The sequence below is a fragment of the Bubalus bubalis genome, chromosome 9 (assembly GCF_019923935.1).
Source record: "Bubalus bubalis isolate 160015118507 breed Murrah chromosome 9, NDDB_SH_1, whole genome shotgun sequence".
Classification (NCBI taxonomy): Eukaryota; Metazoa; Chordata; class Mammalia; order Artiodactyla; family Bovidae; genus Bubalus; species Bubalus bubalis.
Window position 1 is genome coordinate 15,462,677 of NC_059165.1, and position 24,993 is coordinate 15,487,669.

A 24,993-nucleotide genomic window follows, 5' to 3' on the forward strand; every position below is an offset into this window, starting at 1 on the left:
GCCGGCCTCCCCATCACACCTCCAGCTCAGGCACCGTTCTTTATCCAGGCACCAAACTCAATCCTACACGTTCCTTTAAAGCCACTGGGTGAAACGCCCTTCCTCAATGATCTACCAACAAAGCTGTGTATGGTGGGAATCACTCCATCACCCTATAGCGCAAGGATCCCACAAATCTACACACCACCATATCTAAAATGGATAACCAACAGGGCCTACTGTACAGCCCAGGGGACTCTGCTCAATGTTATGTGGCAGCCTGGATGGGAGGGGAGTTTGGGCGAGAATTCAGTTCAGTTTAGTTGCTCAGTCATGTCCAACTCTTTGCAACCCCATGGACTGCAACACACCGGGCCTCCCTGTCCATCACCAACTCCCCGAGCTTACTCAAACTCATGTCCATTGAGTCAGTGATGCCATTCAACCATCTCATCCTCTGTTGTCCCCTTCTCCTCCTGCCTTCAATCTTTCCCAGCATCAGGGTCTTTTCCAATGAGTCATTTGCATCAGGTGGCCAAAGTATTGGAGTTTCAGCATCAGTCCTTCCAGTGAATATTCAGGACTGATTTCCTTGAGGATGGACTGGTTGGATCTCCTTGCAGTCCAAGGGACTCTCAAGAGTCCATGGATACGTGTACGTGAATGGGCTGAGTTCCTTCACTGCTCACGTGAAACAATCACCGCACTGTTGATCGGCTAAACCCCGATACAAAAGAAAAAGTTTAAAAGCCAGGAACCGGGCCCCCAGGTCCTCACCCCCAGGTGTCCACAGCCTCCTTCACCCGATTCAGCCCGGGTGTATCACAGCTCGAGATGCTGATGGTGAGAGGCAACAGGGGTCCCTACTACCGAGGACCCACCCCCACCACGCCAGGGAGCCAGACCATGCCCACTTCCTGCCCTCAAAGCCCAGTCCGGCCCCCTCACTCTCCAGTGCCTCCTTATGTTTCAAAACTCATGTCTGCATTCTAAAGCAGAAAAGAGTTGGACACTGGCCACTTCTCCTCGAGAGGCAAGGATCTGGGAACTCAGAACACGACTGCCTGAGCGTTGTTCCCGTGAGGGGGCCAAGGGAAAACTCCATACAGGAATCCTCAACCTGCAAGTGTGCCACATCCTCCTCTCAACAAATCTCTGAGCTTTTTTTAAAAAAAGGACCTTGATATTATATTTTATTTGGTTAGGCTTCTCTGAAGCAAAACATGAAGGAAAAGTGGGTTACAAAAGAAGCTAAAAAAAATACCCAATGCTTCACGAATTTGCCTGTCACCCTTGAGCAGGGGCCATGCTAATCTTCCCTGTCTTGTTCCAATTTTAGTATATTTGCGTTGCTGAAGTAAGCACAATCTTTGTGCTTTTTAAGGGAAAATAGTTCCCGTGTGTACATGGGAATATTTCCAAAGGGAGGCAAGGGCACTTCTTAGCCAGCATAATGGAGACCCAGTTGCATGGATTTCATGTCACAGGAGAGTAACTTTTCAGTAAAATAGCCCCTCACAGGATAGGTAAGCTTCCCCAGAAAGACGCCAAAGTGTCTTAACAAGGTCTTAACAAGGTCTGTTCTCAAGAGTTAACTATCTAACTATGGCCTAACATGCTGGGGTTTTATCAGAGCCTACCTTACCCGGGGGAAAGAAAAACCCAAATCCAAACCCCTCTAGCCTTCCACATGGAAAAGGACAAAGGAAGGAATGTCTTTGGTGGGAGCATGAACCCCAGAGGTTCTGATTCAGCAGGTCTAGGGGGTGTAATTCAGACATATGTTTTTAAAGCTGCCGGGTACATCTCCTGTGCAGACATGTTGAAAACTCATTACGTACAAACCCGGGCTTTACATCCCCCCAGGGCCGTGAGATGGTTTGCCAGCCCCAATCTCCATCTCTCCATCGTGGGTCTTCAGGAAAACCGCTCTATGTGTTCTTGGAGTCTTCATGCTCCACACAGTCTCTAGACCAACACACAGCGATGCCAGGGGCCCCCTTCTTGGGTTGGGAGCCTTCCTCCTCCTGAGTCTCCCTTGTGATATCCTGGATGTTGGAGGTGGGGCTCCCAGTAACCCTTCATTGGGCATGAGAGAGGGGGGTGGCTGGCACCACCAGTAACAGCTAAGGCCCTTTGTCCCAGTAACCAGAGGTAATGTGGGAGAACAAGGCCACAGCAGGCCCTGGGGAAGCTGCAGATTAGGGGTCCAGGGTTTTCATGGCCTCGCTGTAAGCCCTTCTCCCTAGAAGGCAGGGTCTGGATGCACATCCTTCATCCACCGGGGGAGACAAGCCCCTCACCTCTCTTCCCTTCCATCATCCGTCTCACTAGCTGGGAGTTCAAGGACACTTTCCTGACCCCGAGACAAAGGGCAGGTGACTCCCAGAGCCCTGAAACCCTAGCAAGGGCTCCTGGCGAGTCCGGTCAGTTGAGAACAGAGATATCACTTACGGTGGCCCTGTCACTCCTATCATAAGTGGACAGGCCTGGTCCTGTAGTTAGGTGACCCTCTGGCCTCCTTCACAGGCATCTTCTGCATCAGTGATTTCTAACTTTCGTGCTGGGGAAAACACCTTTTCCCTGAAATCTGGTAGGAGGGCAGGGGTTCAGATGACTGACTCGTGAGCCCCACCCGTTCTCAGCATGCTGGGCGCCTGAGGGTCTCAGGAACCCCGTTACCATGCTCCCCGTCAGCAAAAGAAGGACCTCGAAGGCTGGGTCTCTGAGCTGAGATTCCCATGCGCCGTCCTTTGGGGTGACAGCTTCGTTCTCAGAAGGTCCCTGCGGTTTCTGATCACCCGCTGTTTCCATCATAAGGAGACCACCTGTCCCTACATGTGTCCCTGTCTGGCCCATGTCCCAGAGTCACGGGGCTGCCTCCGGCCGCCATGCACCCAGGCATGCCCAATCGCAGGGTGACGGTCTGTCTTCTCCACAGACACTTCTGTTTTAGTAACTCGGAGGCCAAAGGGGAAGCCCTACAATTGCATCTTCTGAGGAGTGTCGAGAAATTACTCCCCAGCGACCTTTAAAAGGCCTCTCCCCTTGCTGCCGCCCTGGAGCTGCTGACAGGTCATGCCGTTTTGAGATGAACTTTCAAGCTCAGTCTGCTCTCAGCTCTCTGGTGGCCCCCAAACCTGCAGAAATGAGGGGCCTGGGCCCGCTAAGCGCTGTTCCCTCTGTCTCTCATGTCCCTCTGTCGGGCAGCTCCCCGTGAAGCTCTGCTTAGTCACTGGGATGTGTCACTTCATGTCTGGGTCGCCACCCTCTGATTCTCTCATTTCCCAGCAGAGCATCAAGAGTTGAACACATCGTTTTCATGTTTTGTCCTTTTGGGTTTTTTTTTAATATATATTTATTTTTGTTTATTTATTTGGTCATGCGGCTCTCTTAGTTGTGGCATGTGGGATCTAGTTCCCTGCCCAGGAATGGAACCCAGCCAGGCCCCCTGCGGTGGGAGCACGGAGTCTTAGCCCTGGGCCACCAGGGAAGTCCCTCTTTTTTTGTCTTCTTACACGAATACATCCTTATGGTACCGGTTTCCAACAATACAGAAGTCTACAGAGCGGAGCTGAAAACCAACACGGTTCCCCCAGCTCTTCCGCTCAGAGGCCACACCGCCCACAGCTTGCTGTATGGCTTTCCAGCCTTCTTTCTGGACAGGTACACCACTAACAGTATATGGATCCATGCACACGTGGATTTAGATTTAGATATTAAGATTTAAGATTTAGGTATTATTTTGTAACTTTTAAAATAAGTGTTTTTCATTGGAAAGTTGCTCATGTTGGGATAAAAAGGTCTATCTCATTCATATGCAAATATATTATATAAATGGACTTCCCTGATGGCTCAGACGGTAAAGCATCTGTCTACAATGTGTGAGAGACCTGGGTTCGATCCCTGGGTTGGGAAAATTCCCCGGAGAAGGAAATGGCAACCCACTCCAGTACTTCTTGTCTTGAAAATCCCATGGACGGAGGAGCTTGGTGCAGGCTACTATCCATGGGGTCGCAAAGAGTCGGGCACGACTGAGCGACTTCACTTCATTATATAAATACACATATAGAGCACAATCGCATACCCTATATTTTTATTTTCATACAAAGGAGACTCGCCCCTGACAACCTTGGAAGGCAGAGTAAGTGGCTCGTGGTTTCGGTTAACACCATGGAAGTTTGAGTGACATCCAAGCATGCTGCTGAAACGGATGCCTTTGAGAGCTGTAGAAATGATGCAAAACTTTGGTTTCATACGCTGGAGAAGGAAATGGCAACCCACTCCAATATTCTTGCCTGGAGAATCCCATGGACAGAGGAGCCTGGCAGGGTACAGTCCATGGGGTCGCAAAGAGTCAGACACGACTGAGCAACTGACACAGTGCCTAAGAACAGTGCCTGCGCATGCACGAAAATATAACCATTGCTGCCGCAGAGGTTACTGGAGCTGTCTGCAAACATCTGTCTTGGTCAGCATATGTATACCACTTGGAACATTTCATTCATGTCTTACGGGCGCGAAAGATCAATCAAAAGTGGGCGTCAGTCTGTTAGTGCTACTGTTAGTGTTTGGTTTCATAGAAAAATCTACTCATGTTTTTAAAGTATTTAAATCTGTAGAGCCACCATTATGGAAAGCTCGGTAATGCTAACGATAATTATAAAATATACCCTCAATGCAGTGCAATATGTTCCTATTTACTGTAGGAGGCAGTAGAGGCACCATAGTCATACTTCGGGGTGGGGGTGGGGGGACACTCCCATCCCCTTAGGGAATAGTAAGGTCTAAGGCTTCATTGAAAAACAGTTGTGTTATATCACATTCCTGATGTAATCTTTCTGCCATGCTATGTTATCAATAGCTTAAACATAATAATAAATAAAAAAGACCACAGGAAAAGGGTTTCCCGGGTGGCTCAGATGGTAAAGAATCCGCCTGCAATGCAGGAGACCCGGGTTTGATCCCTGGGTCAGGAAGATCCCCTGGAGAAAGGCATGGCAACCCCCTCCAGTATTCTTGCCTGGAGAATCACATGGACAGAGGAGCCTGGTGGGCTACAGTCCATGGGGTCACAAAGAGTCAGACACGACTGAGGTGACTTAGTACAGCACAGCACCACAGGGCAGGAAAAAAACAACAAAGGAGACCGTCCTATTAGACATGGTTGTGCACTTTGATTTTTAACAAGTTTTACTCACTTGTTTTAATTTTTGGCCACGTCGTGTGGTATGCGGGACCTCTGTTCTCCAACCAAGGATTGAACTCACACCCCATGCGTTGGAAGGCAGAGTCTTAGCCACTGGAGCACCAGGGAAGTTCTTGCACCTTAATTTTTAGACCCTAGAAACCGTAGCACAGAGAGACAGACAGACATACTTTCATTATGAACAACTGCATCCTCTTCCAGCATTTGGATGGAAATTTATTAATCAGAAGTCCACTGAAGAACATTTTTCTATCTTGAATGGAACTCCATACCTATGGAGGAATCATGAAAGGAGGCTGCATGGAAAGAAACGGAAAGGAAGCTTCCAGAACGAGGAATGGCTAAGACGCTGGTATCTCTCGATTCATCTCCTAACACTCTGGGAATGCTGTCCGACAGTTTCTGTCAGCTCATGTCATTATCTTCCAGTTTCAGCTTCTTTTAGTCTTACCTTAAGCACTTTGGACAAGTCATTTCAAATGACAGCGCCTGCCTCCAGGTGGGACAAGCTGCCTATTCCCATGCAAGGTGCCGCATCCCTGAGTGATTCATTTCCTTTAGCATCTCAGCTCGCGTGTAAGGAGTTTTTCTCAGAGCCAGCTGTGCAGGAATATAGCTCTCACCCCTGTGAGAGGCAGGTGGTGGACACCTGGTAATCTGAAGCGATGAACGTGTCGATGCATCGGTAGCTAACTGGCTCCTGATGGTTTTCCTCTAGGCCTGCCTCCCTGGTCAAACAGACCAAGGTTACCTGTAGTGTGATGCTAACCGGAGGAAGGCTGTGTTTCCCAAGAAAGGCTTGAAACTGCTTTTTTAAAAGCTTTTATAGCTCATTTCAGTATTTCTGACATTGCTGCTCACATTTAGTCATGCAGTCAAACATCCATAATACTTGCTGACAAGCCTGACTTTCCTGTTACTGAGCATAACTTAAAAAAAAAAATTACTGTTTTGCAATCCCTGCCACTGAACCAGTTTTTCATCTTCATTTTGACATCAACCCCTCCCCACTCTGTTCTTTTACCATCTTTTCCTGGCTTCACTTGCCTCCTCTCCAGCCTGGAGCCCACAGTCTGCTGTCTCAGCCATGTGTCGGCTGGAGTCTGCAGTCTCCCTTGGGCTTCTCACAGCTGCCCCCTGCCTTGCCCCCTCTCCCAGCCTCAGAACCACCCGCCCAACCTGGTCCCCAACACCAGCATTCCCCTAAAGACGTGTCCCTCCTACTGGTGCTCTGTCCCCTACCCTCAGCTCTGTCTACTCTCTCACTGTATTTTTCTCCTTCAATTGGTGACTTCCTGTGCAAAAAAAAAAAAAAAAAAAAGTACTCAACGCTCCATCATTAAAGATACTTTTTCTCATTAAAGATACTTTTTCTCTCCCCTGCTGATTCCTTAAGCTATTGCCCTGTCTTCCTCACTTCCTTCTGTCCTGCCAAAGCTCTTTAAACCTATTCTATACTGCTTTTCTCCACTCCCTAATGCCCAATATTACTTTAAATAAGTAAAAAATTAAACATAAAAATGATACTTTTATGCAGATACTTTTGTGCAGATGGTGACTGCAGCCATGAAATTAAAAGATGCTTAATCTTTGGAAGAAAACTCATGACCAACCCAGACAGCATATTAAAAAGCAGAGACATTACTTTGCCAACAATGGTCCATCTAGTCAAGGCTATGGTTTTTCCAGTGGTCATGTATGGATGTGAGAGTTGGACTGTGAAGAAAGCTGAGCGCCGAAGAATTGATGCTTTTGAACTGTGGTGTTCAAAGAAGGAGAAGACTCTTGACAGTCCCTTGGACTGCAAGGAGATCCAACCAATCCATCCTAAAGGAAATCAGTCCTGGGTGTTCATTGGAAGGACTGATGCTGAAACTCCAATACTTTGGCCACCTGATGCACAGAGCTAACTCATTGGAAAAGACCCTGATGCTGGGAAAGATTGAAGGCAGGAGAAGGGGATGACAGAGGATGAGATGGTTAGATGGCATCACCAACTCAATGGACATGAGTTTGAGTAAACTCTGGGAGTTGGTGATGCAGGGAGGCCTGGCCTGCTGCAGTCCATGGAGGTCACAAAGAGTTGGACACAACTGAGCAACTGAATTGAACTGAACTGAAACATCGAAGTGATACGTGCAGATGGTAAAGATTCAGTGAAGAAGGTATAACATGGAATAAAAAGCTCCTACTTAGGAGAGAGAAATGAAGAAGCAGAGCATTTAGGATTCTGAGGGCAGTGAAACGACTCTGAAGGATAGATACATGTCATTCTACATTTGTTCAACCTTGTAGAAGGTATAACCCAAGAATACCGGACTGGGTAGCCTATCTCTTCTCCAGCGGATCTTCCTGATCCAGGAATCGAACTGGGGTCTACTGCATTGTAGGCAGATTCTTTACCAGCTGGCTACCCAGGGAAGCCCATAACATCAAGAGAGAACTCTAATGTTAACTACGAGCTTTGGGGTGACGATGATGTGTCAGTGTAGGTTCACCGGTTGTAACAAACATAGCAAACTCTGGGTGGAGTGGGGGGATGGTGATAATGGAGGAGGCTCTGTATGTGCGGAGGCATGGGGTATATGGTAAATCTCTGTACTTTCCTCTCAATTTTTTTTGGTAAACTTAAAAGTACTCAAAAAAATCTATTAAGAAAAAAAAAAAACTGAAAAGATCTCATAACTAAAGTAGGATTCATAGTCACACTGGGGGCAAAGGCATAGACAATAGGCTCTTGTTTTGCTTTGTGGAAGGCAAAAGTGAAGTGAAGTGAAGTCGCTCAGTCGTGTCGGACTCTTTGTGACCCCATGGACACCAGGCTCCTCTGTCCATGGGATTTTCTAGGCAAGAGTACTGGAGTGGGGTGCCATTGCCTTCTCCTGAGAATATTTCCGACCCAGGGATCAAACCCTGGTCTCCCACATTGTAGACAGACGCTTTACCATCTGAGCCACCAGGGAAGTAAAAAGGGATCAATGCTATTAACATACCTGCATATTGTACACACACACACACACACACACACACACAGGTCAGCTCTGAAGACCTTTAGGCTGAAAGCTGATCACACCCTACGTTGACCCGGAGGGAGCCCTTGAACAGAAGCCCTACCCCCGCCTTCAAACATGCCGGAGAAGCCATCAAGTACCACCCGCCCTCCCACTCCCCGCCCCAAGCCCGCCTCCCACCTCCCGCCGCCCCGCTACCTGCAGAGTGAGCCCCGGGTGCCTAGGCCTGCTTACTGGATTTCCATCGCAGCACAGCAAATTGACCCCAAAAGTATGCGACCGCAGGCATTTATTATTTCCACGCAGCATGTGAGGGTGAGGAGTCCATGGACAGTTGGCTGCCCTGGGCCTTCACGAGGCTGCAGTCGAGGTGCTGGCTGAGGCCGGGGCTCGCTGAAGCACAGCTGCAGGATGAGCCCCCCAGACGGCTCACTCCACGACTGCAGACTGGACCACCAGGTCTGTGCCTCCCGGACTTGTACATGGAACGGCCTGAGGGGGGCTCACAGCGTGGCTGTAGGCACAGCGACGGATCCAGGAGAGAGCAAGGCAGAACCGCAGTGTCCTGGAAGTCCTAACTCCGAAGTCATGCCCATCATCCCCACTCTAGCCTGTTCACAGAGGTCAGCCCCGTGCAGCATGAGGCCGAACTGCACTCCAGGAGGCCCGTGTCGCCCGGGCCAGCTTAGACACCCCCTCCCGCAGCTTTACCACGGCACTTCTGCCTGGGGCCTGAGTGCCACCAGCCCTTGCTGGTTCTTGGCCAGCATCCTATTTTTCTGTCTGGTCGGCCTCAAATGGCCACCTGAATAGTGATCACTGTGACTTCAGATAATTTTATATTGTCTGAAACTCTTACAGGGATAATTGAAAACATTTTCAAAGTAAAATACTACCAACTTGATCAAGTTACCCTACCCTCATCTGACTGCTGGTCATGTCCCTAAAGATGACTGTAGAAATTAATTGATTGATTGATTAATAGGGTCCTGAGTTGCTTTTCAAAAAAACAATATATATTGCTTTTATACTGTATTGTGTGTGTGTGTGTGTGTGTGTGTGTGTTAGTCACTTCGTCGTGTCTGACTCTTTGTGACCCCATGGACTGTAGCCCACCAGGCTCCTCTGTCCATGGGATTCTCCAGGCAAGAATACTGGAGTGGGTTACCATTTCCTTCTCCAGTGTGTATGTGTGTGTGTGTGTGTGTGTGTGTATATATATATATATATATATATATATATATATATATTATGCATTACATATATGATACATTTTATATACATACATATGCATATATATATATATATATATACACTTTAAGCTCAGTTCAGTTCAGTCGCTCAGTCATGTCCGACTCTTTGCGACCCCATGAATCGCAGCACGCCAGGCCTCCCTGTCCATCACCAACTCCTGGAGTTCACTCAGACTCACGTCCATCGAGTCAGTGATGCCATCTAGCCATCTCATCTTCTGTCGACCCCTTCTCCTCCTGCCCCCAATCCCTCCCAGCATCAGAGTCTTTTCCAATGAGTCAACTCTTCGCATGAGGTGGCCAAAGTACTGGAGTTTCAACTTTAGCATCATTCCTTCCAAAGAAATCCCAGGGCTGATCTCCTTCAGAATGGACTGGTTGGATCTCCTTGCAGTCCAAGGGACTCACAAGAGTCTTCTCCAACACCGCAGTTCAAGAGCATCAATTCTTTGGCGCTCAGCCTTCTTCACAGTCCAACTCTCACATCCATACATGACCACAGGAAAAACCATAGCCTTGACTAGACGAACCTTTGTTGGCAAAGTAATGTCTCTGCTTTTGAACATGCTATCTAGGTTGGTCATAACTTTCCTTCCAAGGAGTAATCATCTTTTAATTTCATGGCTGCAGTCACCATCTGCAGTGATTTTGGAGCCCAAAAAATAAAGTCTGACACGTTTCCACTGTTTCCCCATCTATTTCCCATGAAGTGATGGGACTGGATGCCATGATCTTCATTTTCTGAATGTTGAGCTTTAAGCCAACTTTTTCACTCTCCTCTTTCACTTTCATCAAGAGGCTTTTGAGTTCCTCTTCACTTTCTGCCATAAGGGTGGTGTCATCTGCATAGCTGAGGTTATTGATATTTCTCCCAGCAATCTTGATTCCAGCTTGTGTTTCTTCCAGTCCAGCGTTTCTCATGATGTACTCTACATATAAGTTAAATAAGCAGGGTGACAATATACAGTCTTGACATACTCCTTTTCCTATTTGGAACCAGTCTGTTGTTCCATGTCCAGTTCTAACTGTTGCTTCCTGACCTGCATACAGATTTCTCAAGAGGCAGGTCAGGTGGTCTGGTATTCCCATCTCTTTCTGAATTTTCCATAGTTTATTGTGATCCATACAGTCAAAAGCTTTGGCATAGTCAATAAAGCAGCAATAGATGTTTTTCTGGAACTCTCTTGCTTTTTCTATGATCCAGCAGATGTTGGCAATTTGATCTCTGGTTCCTCTCCCTTTTCTAAAACCAGCTTGAACATCAGGAAGTTCACAGTTCATGTATTGCTGAAGCCTGGCTTGGAGAATTTTGAGCATTCCTTTACTAGCGTGTGAGATGAGTGCAATTGTGCAGTAGTTTGAGCATTCTTTGGCATTGCCTTTCTTTGGGATTGGAATGCAAACTGACCTTTTCAGTCCTGTGGCCACTGCTGAGTTTTCCAAATTTGCTGGCATATTGAGTGCAGCACTTTCACAGCATCATCTTTCAGGATTTGAAATAGCTCAACTGGAATTCCATCACCTCCACTAGCTTTGTTCGTAGTGATGCTTTCTAAGGCCCATTTGACTTCACATTCTAGGATGTCTGGCTCTAGGTCAGTGATCACACCATCGTGATCATCTGGGTCATGAAGATCTTTTTTGTACAGTTCTTCTGTGTATTCTTGCCACCTCTTCATAATATCTTCTGCTTCTGTTAGGTCCATACCATTTCTGTCCTTTATCGAGCCCATCTTTCCATGAAATATTCCCTTGGTATCTCTAATTTTCTTGAAGAGATCTCTAGTCTTTCCCATTCTGTTGTTTTCCTCTATTTCTTTGCATTGATCACTGAAGAAGGCTTTCTTATCTCTTCTTGCTATTCTTTGGAACTCTGCATTCAGATGTTTGTATCTTTGCTTTTCTCCTTTGCTTTTCACTTCTCTTCTTTTCACAGCTATTTGTAAGGCCTCCCCAGACAGCCATTTTGCTTTTTTGCATTTCTTTTATATTTTTATGCAAATAGAATCACATGCTGTTCTGACCTTAGTTTTTTAAAAAGTTCATTAATATATCCAGGCACAAGTATCTGGGAACAGTGGCTGTGTTCTTGGTAAGAGGATCTTAGCAGCTGGGACTTCAGTGTGAAGGAGCAACTTTCCTTTTACTGTATACTAACACCATAGAAATGGCAACCCACTCCAGTATCCTTGCCTGGAGAATCTCAGGGACAGAGGAGCCTGGTAGGCTGCCATCTATGGGGTCGCAAAGAGTCGGACATGACTGAAGCGACTTAGCAGCAGCAGCAGCAGCCACATTCTATATTATTAGAATTTTGCCATATGTCCTCATATTGCCTATTTAAATCACTTAAAATTATATATCTTAAAGACCTTTTTTTAGGAATACATATATAACTTGCTATTTTTAAGGCTTTCAAGTCAGTTATATAGATTATCATGATTTGTGTAGTTATTTCCTTATTTATGAGTGTTTGGGTCATTCTCAGGGTCTTCCGGTGGCTCAGTAGTAAAGAATGCACCTGCAATGCAGGAGACGCAGGTTCGATCCCTGGGTTGGGAAGATCCCCTGGAGGAGGGCATGGCAACCCACTCCAGTATTCTTGCCTGGAGAATCCCATGGACAGAGGAGCTTGGCTACATACAGTCCATGGGGTTGCAAAGAGTCAGAGATGACTTAGCAACTAAACAACCACTCATGAGTGTTCAGGTTGTTCCCAGGATTTAGGGTGGCAGTTGTTTTTACCAAGAGTACCACAAGGGAAATCCTCATACGTACTCTTTGTAATGTACTGTGGACATTTCCTCTCTTCCGGCTTCCAGACTTTTCCTCTTGCATTGTCTGTACACAGATCTCATGATGGCTCCTTTTCAATGACTCATCCTTGCACGTGGTGAGGTTTTCTGGACAAGCATTTGCAGGAGATCCATTTAAGGAGAAGACTGAGGTGAGGTTCCAAGCCTTCTGGAATGTCCTCATGATCCAGGGTGTGGGTGAGAGGTTCCTCCAGGTGCAGGACGCGCAGACGGAGGGCTTGTGCCCTGTAGACACTCTCTGTCCCGGGCTTCCAGCACGTGGCTTGTGTGTGAGCATGCAGGCTCATCCTCACCTCTTCTGCTTCTCAAGAACAAGCTGGGTGCAGAGTAGCCTCCACCAGCCCTGCACCCTGTCCCTGCTCAGGCAGAAAGGAATGTGGCTTTTGCACCTCAGTGTGAACCTGATCCCTTAAAGAGGAGAAACGGACTAACTTTTCTGTCCACTTGCCCCCAAAGCCAGTCTCTGCTCACCGTTTCTTGTGTGTCCTCTAGAGACACTCTGTGCGGGCGCGCTCAGTTGTGTCTGACTCTCTGTGACCCCGTGGACTGTAGCCCACCAGGCTTCTCTGTACATGGGATTCTCCAGGTGGGGATACTGGAGTGGGTTGCCATTTCTTTCTCTAGGGGATCTTCCTGTCCCAGGGATCAAACCCACATCTCCTGCATCTGCTGCATCAGCAGGCTGATTCTTTACTATCGTGCTGAGAAGCCCAAAGATAGTCTGGAGGAGGAAGTGGTAAGCCACTCTAGTATTCTGGCCTGGAAAATCCCCATGAACGGAGGAGCCTGGTGGGCTACAGTCCATGTGGTCACAAAGAGTCAGACACGACTGAGAGACAGTCTACATATATTTAAATATACGACACTGCAGGAAGCTAACCTGGAGCGTTTTATTTTTCACTGATTATGACTTACTGCTGTGCTCTGTCTAGTCTCCCTTCTCTACAGGGTGGGCATAAGATGAACAGACCCATAGCTTTCTGTTCACCTTTAGTTACTCTAGTTTAAAATTCCAATCTCATATCAGCTCCAAGCCCACCCCTACTGCTGGCTGGGAGGGACCTCCATATCTGCTCTTTTGCTCCGCCCCTGGAGTGGGCACATGATCGGCTCAATGATATCTCTCTCCCCGTCCTTTTTCAAGGCTGGGGACTGAGAGGGGCAACAGGGAGGAAAGGCAAATGTCTCTTAGCTGCTTACATTGTGGTCCTCTCCCTGTGAATGGTCACAGCATCCAGGCCAACACTGGCCCTCAGACATGCCCTCTGAGTGGCTGGCTCTTTGGGGCTCCCAGGGCTTCCCTGATGCCTCAGAGGGTAAAGCGTCTGCCTGCAATGTGGGTTCAATCCCTGGGTGGGGAAGATCCCCTGGAGAAGGAAATGGCAACCCACTCCAGTATTCTGGCCTGGGAAATCCCATGGACAGAGAAGCCTGGTGGGCTACAGTCCATGGGGTCGCAAAGAGTTGGACACGAGTGAGCGACTTCATTTTCACCTGGGGCACCCAGGTAAGTTCTTCAGAGAGGGTTTCTGAAGAACAGAAACACAGTCTCCCCAGTGCAGCAGAGCCAGCTCCAGGCTGACTTCTACCAGCAGGCTCCTGCTGCTCCTGATGCTATGACCAGATCAACGCTGTCACCTTCCCTGATGCCCATTGGTCCCATGGAAACTCGCGCATCTCCCATCTCTCCCGAGGCTCTTCACCCTCCTGGGTAGTAGCACAGGGCTGACCCAGGTACTGACAATCTGAGTGCCTGTCCAGCTGGCAAATGAGCTACCCATCTCCCTTTTGCAGGGGCATGCCAATCTTCCAGAATGTTTCTCTTGAAGCCCTTCTCACTTCGCTTGGGGGAGATAAGGAAAAACACCAATATGCTTTTCTGGGCCAACCAGGGTCGGGAAAGGTGGCGGGGACAGCAGGCTGATGATCACAGGGTCAGTTCCATCATCTTTCGGCAAGCCCTGAAAAGGAAGGCTCGCCAGCTGTCTACAGTTTTCTACAGAACATGCAGTATTTGCCCTTCTTCACCCTCAGCTCTGGCCTCCCGATTCCAGTGCCAAAACAAAGTTTTTTGTTTTTTGTTTTTTTAGATAAAAGGTAGCAAACTGCAGTCATCTTGTTGCATCTTAACAAGAGACTGTCCCATACCAGTTCACACAGTCTGCCTCTTTAAAAAAAAACATTTCCTAAGTCTCCCATCATACTGCCATATATTATTACTAAACTAGCGCCTCTGGATGGATATTCAAGTTGAGCACTCACCAACGCTTTCTTTTGTACTGACATCAGGGGAATTAGCAAGAAAAACAACCAGCTTGTAGACAATTCACAGGAGTGGATATGTATCAACAAAAAAAGATATCCAGATAAAAGTTAGACTAGAACTTAGATGATAACAGGAATGAAAGTCAAATCTGTGTCCTAAAGTGAGTTCAGTTAAGCTTTCTGGGCTTTTATCAGCTTTGCAGAGTCAAGCTGAGCTTCAAGGAGGGAGTTGGCACTCGGATGACACCATTAGCAGGGAGATGCATCACTAAGTCCCATGTGAGAGCAGAATGTGCTCAGGTGTGCTTTCAGAAAAGCCCGGCATTGTGATTTTATCTTCATTCCACTTGGAACCACTCTTTTCTCTCTCACCAGCAAGGCTGTGACTGTCTCTCCCATGATGTCCTCGAACACACGTGCCGTTTTCCTCCTTGTCCTGGCTCTATAATCTGCATGAAAGTATAAAATGTTGTCTTACTTGAAAGTTGTATCTGGGGTGGAGGCGGGCACTCACTGGCAGGAGAGGTTCTACCCTCCAAGGGAGATACTGGGCACTCCTTTCATTGACTCCAATGCCTGCCTGTTCCGCGGAGGGGCTCAAGGGCAGGCTGCAAAAATACAGCAGAAAAATGTCCTGGCAGGGATGCCAGCACACGACAGGGCTCAGGGAGGTGTCTCTGAGGCCTCATCCAGACCATTGCTGGCCTCCCTCTCAGACCGTGGGCTTTGCTGGGTGGAGCACAGAGCATCTGTTTTGGACTCAGACACACCTGGGCTTGACTCCCAAGCCTCTCCCTTCCCAGCTGGAGAGCCTTGGACGGCCTCCAAACCTGCCTGGGGCTGCTTTCCTATCTGCAAATGGCAGGTAGTACATCCACTGTGGAGGGGATATTTATCAGATAAATATCCTGACAATCTGCCTTCAGAAAGGAGGAAATAGAAGATCTGAAACTGTTGAGAACATTTAGGCTCAGAGGCATGTATCAAAGAAGTGGTTCAGTTCAGTTCAATTCAGTTCAGTTCAGTCGCTCAGTCCTGTCTGACTCTTTGTGACCCCATGAACCGCAGCACGCCAGGCCTCCCTGTCCATCACCAACTCCTGGACACCCATACCCATGTCCATTGAGTCGGTGATGCCATCCAGCCATCTCATCCTCTGCCATCCCCTTCTCCTCCTGCCTTCAATCTTTCCCAGCATCAGGGTCTTTCCCAATGAGTCAGCTCTTCATATCAGGTGGCCAAAGTATTGGAGTTTCAGCTTCAACATTAGTCCTTCCTATGAACACCCAGGACTGATCTCCTTTAGGATAGACTGGTTGGATCTCCCTGCAGTCCAAGGGACTCTCAAGAGTCTTCTCCAACACCACAGTTCAAGAGCATCAGTTCTTTGGTGCTCAGCTTTCTTTATAGTCCAACTCTCACATCCATACATGACTACTGGAAAGAAGTGGTTAAAACCATCTATTCAACAGCACAAGCTGTCATCCTTTATTTCATAGTTTTCAGCTTCATTTGCTGAAACAAGATGAAGTCCCTATTGGCAGCTCTCTGCTCCCAAGAGGTTTGTCCTGGGAGCTGGTGGTGAACGCTGTGGTTGCCTCCCTGACACACGTGTTCCCCTTCCTCCTCCCAGCTTTGCCCAGGAGTCCAGTCCTCCCCAATACAGCCCCTTCCCTCAGGAGAGGCTAAACCATCTCCACTCCAGGTAAGGGCCTGAGTCTTCAAGGTGGGGGTCTTTGGAGAGGCACAGAGATCATTCCATTCCTTGTGCCTATCCATGGGTCAGGAATGAGCCTGGGGGGCAATCTGGACCAACACCCAGTGAAGTGTGGGAAAACTTCAGACAGGAGAAGCTTTCTCACTTCCTTTGGACACTTGTTCACAGAGATGAGGGACTCCACTGCCAGGCTGAGGGTGAAGCCATCACGTGGACAAGGGCAGGTGAATGGAGCTGAAGCCACTCAACTGAGCCAGCTCCAAAGCTGTGCTACTTGCAGACTTTTGATTTTTTTGAATATTAATTTTTAAAAATTTTTTAAATTAATTAATTAATTTTGGGGGGGCATCTTACTACTGTGCACAGGCTTTTTCTAGTTTCCACAAGCCACTCTAGTTGCAATACACAGGCTTCTCATTGCAGTAGCTTCTCTTGCTGTGGAGCACAGACTTTAGGGGGTGCCAGCTTCAGCAGTTGTGGCACGCAGGCTTAGTTGCTCCGTGGCACGTGGAAATCTTCCCAGACCAGGAACTGAGCCTATGTCCCCTGCATTGGCAGGCATACTCTTAACCACTGGACCACCAAGGAAGTCTGATTTTTTAAAAAATATATTATTATATAAGCCAGTTTGAGTTGGGGTGTCTGTTCCTTAGGGCCAAAGGCATCCCATATAGGAGTGATGGATCAGTCCAGAAAATCCCTTTGCCTCTGGTGTAGCTACCTTGGGAAGGAGGCACCAGTGAAAAGAGGAGCCCTGCTCTTGATGGTGAACGGGAGTGGAAGACAATAAAGTCAGAGTGCCACATGTGACAGAGAAAGGCGGCTCGATGATCCATCAGTGTGCTGTCTCCTCGCGCTGGCCCGGAGAGCCCAGGCATCAAGCACACATCGGAGCACTTAGGGAAGAGAGCCCTGACCTGGGGTGGGCAGGTGAACCGCCTCCAGCACTGCAGACAGAAGGGAAGGGTGCTGGGGGCAGGGGTGGGTGGAGGAGGGATGCCCTGCCGGTGTCACCCCTGCCTGGCCCACCCTCTTCCTCCTACCTTGGAACAGTTACGTGAGGAGGGATGCTTGCACCAGCTACAGGCAACCTGCAGTCATGAGGGGAGGACCAGGAGAATCTCAGAAACACCCGCCCAGAGCCCTGGATCCCTGAGCCTCTGAGCCAGCTTCCTACCTCCAACTAACTGATAGCCAAGAAAACCAAAGCCCTCTAATGAAAACCAGTTCAGGGACTTCCCTGGTGGTCCAGTGGCAAAGACTCGGCGCTCCCAATGCAGGGGGCCCAGGTTCAATCCCTGGTCAGGGAATTAGATCTCACAGGAAGCAACTAAGAGTTCACGTGCCACAACTAAGGATTCCACACAAAGGATTCCAAACTAAGGATTCCGCAACCAAGACTGAAGATCTCGCGAGCCGTAATGAAGACCCGGCAATAAATAAATAAATATTTTGAAAAAAGAGAGAAGAAAACCAGTTTAAACTGGGTATTTCCTTGCTGCTGCTGCTGCTAAGTTGCTTCAGTCGTGTCCGACTCTGTGCGACCCCAGAGACGGCAGCCCACCAGGATCCCCTGTCCCTGGGATTCTCCAGGCAAGAACACTGGAGTGGGTTGCCATTTCCTTCTCCAATGCATGAAAGTGAAAAGTGAAAGTGAAGTCGCTCAGTCGTGTCCGACCCTCAGCGACCCCATGGACTGCAGCCTTCCAGGCTCCTCCATCCATGGGATTTTCCAGGCAAGAGTACTGGAGTGGGGTGCCATTGTCTTACTTTGTACCTAAAACATCCAAACAGCTAAACCTAATTAGAGGCTGGGGCTGTAAAAAACTAGGGCATTATGTTCCGCTTGTTTATATGATGCTCTGAAGTCTAAATCTATGTGCTTTCTCTCCAAGTATCCTGGAACCCCTTAGAGGGAATCCAAGGGGTTCCCGTGGATTCACAGCTCAAGGGGAGCCCTTAACCCTCCATCTTTCCCCCAGCACGTCCATCCCTCAGGAGACAGGTCAGATGCTCTGTGAGATATGCGACCTTAGCACCAGGAGCTGGGATGAGAGAAACATGCCAATTCCTTCCTGCTGCCCCTGATAAACAGATATCTAATAAATAGCTCAGTTAGATTTGCCTGATGTGATCCGCATGAGAGGAGAAAAAGCCCTCCCGTGAATCCAATAGAAAAAGTAAGAACTGCCTATCGTGAAACACCTGGAAAAGTGGAAGGATACAATCTTAAGCTCAAATGACAGCAAGAAAGTTCAGTGGGACTAGGGACCCTGAGGGCACCAGTATTAGTGGGTGATGTGCTATTATACCAAACTGAGTCTGGATCTTAGAAAAGATGGCAACTTTTCGGAGAGACTTTACAAGTATGTGGTGCAGCCTGTTGGAGAGAGCAGCCACTGCTCCTGACCATGGCTGAACTTCAAGTCCTCCAAGTCAGAGACCCTCTCCCTATTACTCTAGTCGGTTTGGGGTTCCAAGTATCTACCTTTCAAAGTCGCTGTGAGGTTGAGAGGTAATGTATGTAAAGTGCTTAGCACTGAGCCTAGCACACAGTAGGTCTATAGTTAATGGGAGCTGCCGTGTTTCTGAGTTCAGTACCAAGCAGCGCCCCCTAGAGGTGGAAGGTGAGGGACCACAGTTCAGTTCAGTCAGTCAGCTGTGTCTGGCTCTGCGACCCCATGGACCACAGCACGCCAGGCCTCTCTGCCCATCACCAACTCCCTGAGTTTACTCAAACTCATGTCCATTGAGTCAGTGTTGCCATCCAACCATCTCATCCTCTGTCGTCCCCTTCTTCTCCTGCCCTGAATTTTTCCCAGGGTCAGGGTCTTTTCCAATAAGTCGATTCTTCGCATCAGGTGGCCAAAGTATTGGATTTTCAGCTGCAAAGTATTGGTGTTTCGACAGTGGCCTGCTGCAGGGTTGGGGGCTCTGAGTGTAGCAGAGACTGCATGGGACCTTTTGAAGGAGGTCACCATTATCTTTCTTACCTCCACCATAGTTTGGCCTCAGGTCAAACAACAGGGAGGGAACACAGTCTCGCTCCTCAACAGAAAATCAGATTAAAGATTTACTGAGCATGGCCCCACCCACCATAACAAGACCTAGTTCTCCCCTGTCAGTCTCTCCCATCAGGAAGCTTCCATAAGCCTCTTATCCTTCTCCATCAGAGGGCAGACAGACTGAAAACCACAGTCACAGAAAACTAATCAAACTGATCACATGTCTGACTCTTTGCGACCCCAAGGACTGTAGCCCACCAAACTCCTCCATCCATGGGATTCTCCAGGCAAGAATACTGGAGTGGGTTGCCATTTCCTTCTCCAGGGGATCTTCCTGACCCTGGGATCAAACCCAGGTCTCCTGCATTGCAGGCAGATGCTTTAACCTCTGAGCCACCAGAGAAGCCCACATGGACCACAGCCTGTCTAACTCAATGAAACTATAAGCCATGCCATGTAGTGCCACCCAAGACAGACGGGTCATGGTGGGGAGTTCTGACAAAACGCGGTCCACTGGAGAAGGGAATGGACAACCACTTCTGTATTCTTGCTTTGAGAACCCCACGAACAGTATGAAAAGGGCCACATTTAGAGTCAGCCAGAATCCTCTGTGGTCAAATGGGAGTAAGAGTCTACAATGAGAGTCACACTGGTCCTCTGTGGTCAGATCTAGAGAGATCCAAAGAGAGAAAGCGCATCAGACAAGATCAGACTCTGAAAATGGGCACAGCCACCAACCAGGATCTTCACACATCTGAGGTTGGAAGGGGCTGCTGGCAACGTGGCTCATTCAGCTGAACCCTTAGAGCTGCATTCAGACAGACAGGGCCAAGTGCAGCCGCGATGAGTCCAGGAAGTCTTGACAGCAGTTCAGAACCCTGGTGGCTCATCATCTGCTGAGCTGCCCCTCTGCAAACTCCAAGCCTTGTGGAAGCCAGGACGGGTCCCAGGGTGAGCCTTGAAGGATTCTAAGGGTTTGTCTGCTTCAAAGCAGCCCTACCACTCCTTCTGTGGTCAAACTGTGTTTTGCCACTCAGTGTGTTATGAGAGAGATGTCACAATGTGCCGATCTCATTGAACACTGAACTGCAAATCTACTTATGCTTGAAATACACCTGTTAGGCTCCTCAGTCCTCTATGTAAAGTCCTTACTCTTCAGCTTGGTAAAAGATACCCACGATCTGCACGCTCACCAGCTGTCTCTCTCCCCACTCCTCACCTCAAACCCCTAATGCTCCATCCACACGTGACTACCCTCAACATCAAGAGCTCTTTGTGTCATCCTGGTGTTTCCTGTTCCCTCTGCCTGAAGTGCACTTCCCTGCCCTGAAGACTCGAAAGCATCTCTCTCAAGATTTAGCCTAGCTCATCTTCATCAACCTTTCCCTAAGCACCCCCTCCAGGCAAGAATAATCACTCTCTTTTGGTTACCGTAATGCCCATACAGACTTCTATTATACCATGTAGAATACTCTTAACACTGGGTTTACTTGCTATGTCTGTATCCCCCCGCCCTCCCCTCCACCACAAGGCTAAAAAGTCCTAAGGGCTGGGGCTGCATGGGATCTTTGTGTCTGGCCCAGAGTAGCTGATTAATAAATGCTGTAGGAGAGTGAAAGGCTGGTTTAAAACTCAACATTCAAAAAACTAAGATCACGGCATCCAGTCCCATCATTTCATGGCAAATAGATGAGGAAACAAGGGAAACAGTGACAGATTTTATTTTCCTAGGCTCCAAAATCACTGAAGACAGTGATTGCAGCCATGAAATAAAAACATGCTTGCTCCTTGGAAGCAAAGCTATGACAAACCTAGATAGCATACTAAAGAGTGGAGACATCATTTTGCTGACAAAGGTTAGGATAGTCAAAGTTATGGCTTTTCCAGTAGTCATGTACAGATGGATGTGAGAGGTGAACCATAAAGAAAGCTGAGCACAAAAGAATTGATGCTTTTGAACTGTGGTGTTGGAGAAGACTCGAGAGTCCCTTGGATTGCAAGGAGATCCAACCAGTCCATCCTAAAGGAGATCAGTCCTGGGTGTTCATTGGAAGGACGGATGCTGAAGCTGAAGCTCCAATACTTTGGCCACCTGATACGGACAGCTGACTCCTTGGAAGAGACCGTGATGCTGGGAAAGATTGAAGGCAGGAGGAGAAGGGGATGACAGAGGATGAGATGGCTGGATGGCATCACCAACTCAATGGACATGAGTTTGAGCAAACTCTGAGAGATAGTGAAGGACAGGGAGGCCTGGCGTGCTGCGTCCGTGGGGTCGCAGAGTCGGACATGACTGAGCGACTGAACAACAACAAAGGGGTGGGCGCACGGGTCGGTGGATAAGGACCAGCGTGCGTCTGGGCTCTGGCAACATGGGGATGAAAGCCCTTTCCCTGCTCGCAGGAAGCTCACTGTAGATGACAGAAAAGGAGTAAAAAAAGAACAATGAAATGGGATGAGTCAGGGTATGGCATGATGTGTGAAGTCAGCTGAGGGGCACTCAACCCAGTGGGGAAAAGAGAGCTGTATTCAGGGGTCTTCCCAGAGGACTCTACACATGATCTGGATAGTGCTGGACCAGAGAAGTCAGCCGCACAGAAAGAAAGACGGGTCAGAGCCACTCTGGACCGAGAGAGGAGCAGGTTCAAGGCAAAGAAAGTGTGAGCAGTGGAAGCATGGCAATGGCTCAGATTCAACTTAGCTGCTAAGAGTTTGGTGACTCTGCATAAATACAAAGCAGAGGGCAGGGGAGGAAGCCACAGTCAAGATGCCGCCCAGGTTTCTGCCCTGCAGGCAGATGACAGACCCAGGGAGGTTGGGCAGGTTTTTGGAAGAGGGAAGGGTGGCTTCCATTCTGATCACACTGAGGCTGATGCTGAGGAACCCCAGGTGGGTCTTCTCGGTAGGCAATGGGCGATCCATTCCTGAGGCTCAGGCAAGTGTTCTCGACGAGAAAAGTAAACGTGGAACTCATAAACAAAAAGGTGATAGCTGGAGCCATGCGTACAGATGAAATCTTCCACAGAGGGTGTACACAGAATGAAAAGAAGTGCAAGCCCCGGGACATACCACATGTGTAGGCGAAACTCCTAAGGCAGAATATGACACAGAATACCCAGGGATACATGGAGAAAAAAGAGATCAAGTTGCATATGATATTAGGAAGAAGGGAGCTGGCAGGGGAGGGGGAAAGGCGTGACGGGGAGTGATCTACTGAGTCAAATCCTGCAAAGTGGCAAGTAAGCAAAAGAGCCTGAGAAACGCTCATTTGTGGGCCAAACTGTCCCCACCCTCGTCAGCCTGTGGTACAAATGAGATCACATTAATAGTAGCAGCCCATATTTCATATTTCACATATATCACTAGCTCACTGCCAACTATCTGCAGAGCAGCATCTCCACTCCCTTGAAAAAAGTCCGTGCTTCTCAGCGTTTCTGGGAGTGCCTAGCTATGTCGAGCACAAGCCCACCAAGAGTTCTCGTGTCTCAACACACACCCTATCTTGATGTCCACGGCACTTGAGCATGGCGGCTCCCGTGGTGGCTCCATGCCCTGAACTGTTTCCAAGGTCGATGGGTTCCATCTCCTGAATGTGCCAAAGCTACAAACTTTCATGATGCCAAGGCTCTGAATTCCTCCCTGAGGTGAAGCCACAGCACTGTCTGCAAAGTGGAGAAGCCCCTTCTTTGCCATTTGTGTTCCATGTCTCATGAAAAGGCCTTCCTGAGCTGTGTTCTCTGGCCATCTGTCCTGGGCCTGAGCTCTAGGGCGGACAACAGTGCCCCACCCCCACACCACCCGCACCCTGATCTCTGCCCCAGGGACCAAATCCCCCCAGGGACCCTATGCAAACAGATCCTTTGGGAGTTTCACTCCACCAGTTTACCAAAAACCTCCACACCCACACTTCTGGGATAGTCCCAGGCAGGACACCTGGCTACAAGGTGATTTATCAACCTAGCGGTTATGATTGAGGTTGGCCAAAGGTGTTTCAGCAGAACGGTTGATAAGGAGGTCAGATTGCATCAAGGAGAGGAGAAGGTGGGACGTGGCTGAAGTCCAGATGGCAAACATAAAAGCAAGTAGGGAAGAGGGCAGGAAGATTTAAGGAGACAGAAGGTGGTGGTTTGAAACAAGGGAGAGACTTGCCCTGAGTCACACGCTGAGGAGAAGAAGCCAGCAGAGCAGGGAGAGGTGACCCCAGACGCTGAGAGGAGGGTGGGCCTGAGGGAAACACACCGGGTGCTAGGCAAGCGGAGGACCCTCGGGCAGGTGAGCCCTGAGGAGACCCTGGGCTTCAGCGAGGCGCCTGGGTGCAGGAGTCCAAGCGCAAAGAAGGGGATGGAGACAGATGACAAGGACTCTGCTGGGAGCTTATTCCAGAAAGAACGAAGCTGTGGGCTGGGAAATCCCAAGCCTGACAAGAACCAGTCGCCTCAGCCCTCATGCCCGTAGCACATTCTTTTCAGGGACAGAGACATCACTTAGAGTCCCTCTCTGTGACTCAGAGTCCGGGTTTCTGTTTGGCCACTTAATTTTAGGAATAATGACAGCTGCTTCCAAGAGTCAGTTTTCTTTCCTTCTCTCAGTCACGCTATGCTTGGGACTCTGACGTGACAATCACTGAGTGTACAGCTCCGGCCCACGGCCCGAGTTTCAGTGTAAAACTTCCTGGGGGAAAAGGAGAGTCCACTTTTAGAGGAGGTGCTTGTCCCTGTTTTGTTTATTTAACTTACCACACAGAGAGGTCAGAACTGGCCCTAGAACAAAGGGAGCGTGGGCCCACAGGACACAGCAGCAGGTCTACAATGTGTCATAACGCTCGGGTGAGTGTGAAGTAAGTGAGATATTACACCACTCAGACTCGCAAACAGTGACAACAGCTGGCATCTGGTCCCATCACTTCATGGCAAATTGATGGGGAAACAATGGAAACAGTGAGAGACTTTATTTTGGGGGGCTCCAAAATCACTGCAGATGGTGGTGACTGCAGCCATGAAATTAAAAGATGCTTGCTCCTTGGAAGAAAAGCTATAACCAACCTAGAGAGCATATTAAAAAGCAGAGATGTTACTTTGCCAGCAAAGGTCCATCTAGTCAAGGCTATGGTTTTTCCAGTATGGATGTGAGAGTTGGACTGTGAAGAAGGCTGAGCACCAAAGAATTGATGCTTTTGAACTGTGGTGTTGGAGAAGACTCTTGAGAGTCCCTTGGACTGCAATGAGATCCAACCAGTCCATCCTGAAGGAAATCGGTCCTGAATATTCATTGGAAGGACTGATGCTGAAGCTGAAACTCCAATACTGTGGCCACTTAATGCAAAGAGCTAACTCATGGGAAAAGACCCTGATGCTGGGAAAGATTGAAGGCAGGAGGAGAAGGGGTGGACAGAGGATGAGATGGTTGGATGGCATCACCTACTCAACGGACATGAGTTTGAGTAAAGTTGGTGATGGACAGGGAGGCCTGGCATGCTGCAGTCCATGGGGTCACAAAGAGTCGGACACAACTGAGCGACTGAACTGAACACCATTCAGACTCACAAACAGTGACAACAAAGGGATCAAACAGAGAAAAAGACCCTCACTGGATCTGCAGTTTGAAATTAGGGTTTGTGCTAGAATTTGCCTCCATGCTAAACTGCTGTTCGAGGGTCACAAACTCAAAAGCTTATGGATGAAGAGCGGGTATCTGGAAGGCGTGAGCCAGCCGGGAACCAGCTTCTGCTCCCTCCAAAG

The 24,993-nt window shown here is 48.6% G+C and overlaps 1 non-coding gene across 1 annotated transcript; it reads right to left on the reverse strand.

The window, feature by feature from the left end:
• Window positions 1–1,235: 1,235 nt before the first annotated feature.
• LOC112587222 lies at window positions 1,236–1,346 on the reverse strand. Its single transcript, XR_003111738.2, has one exon. It is a non-coding gene; the product is annotated as a U6 spliceosomal RNA (small nuclear RNA).
• Between the last annotated feature and the right edge of the window lie 23,647 nt (window positions 1,347–24,993).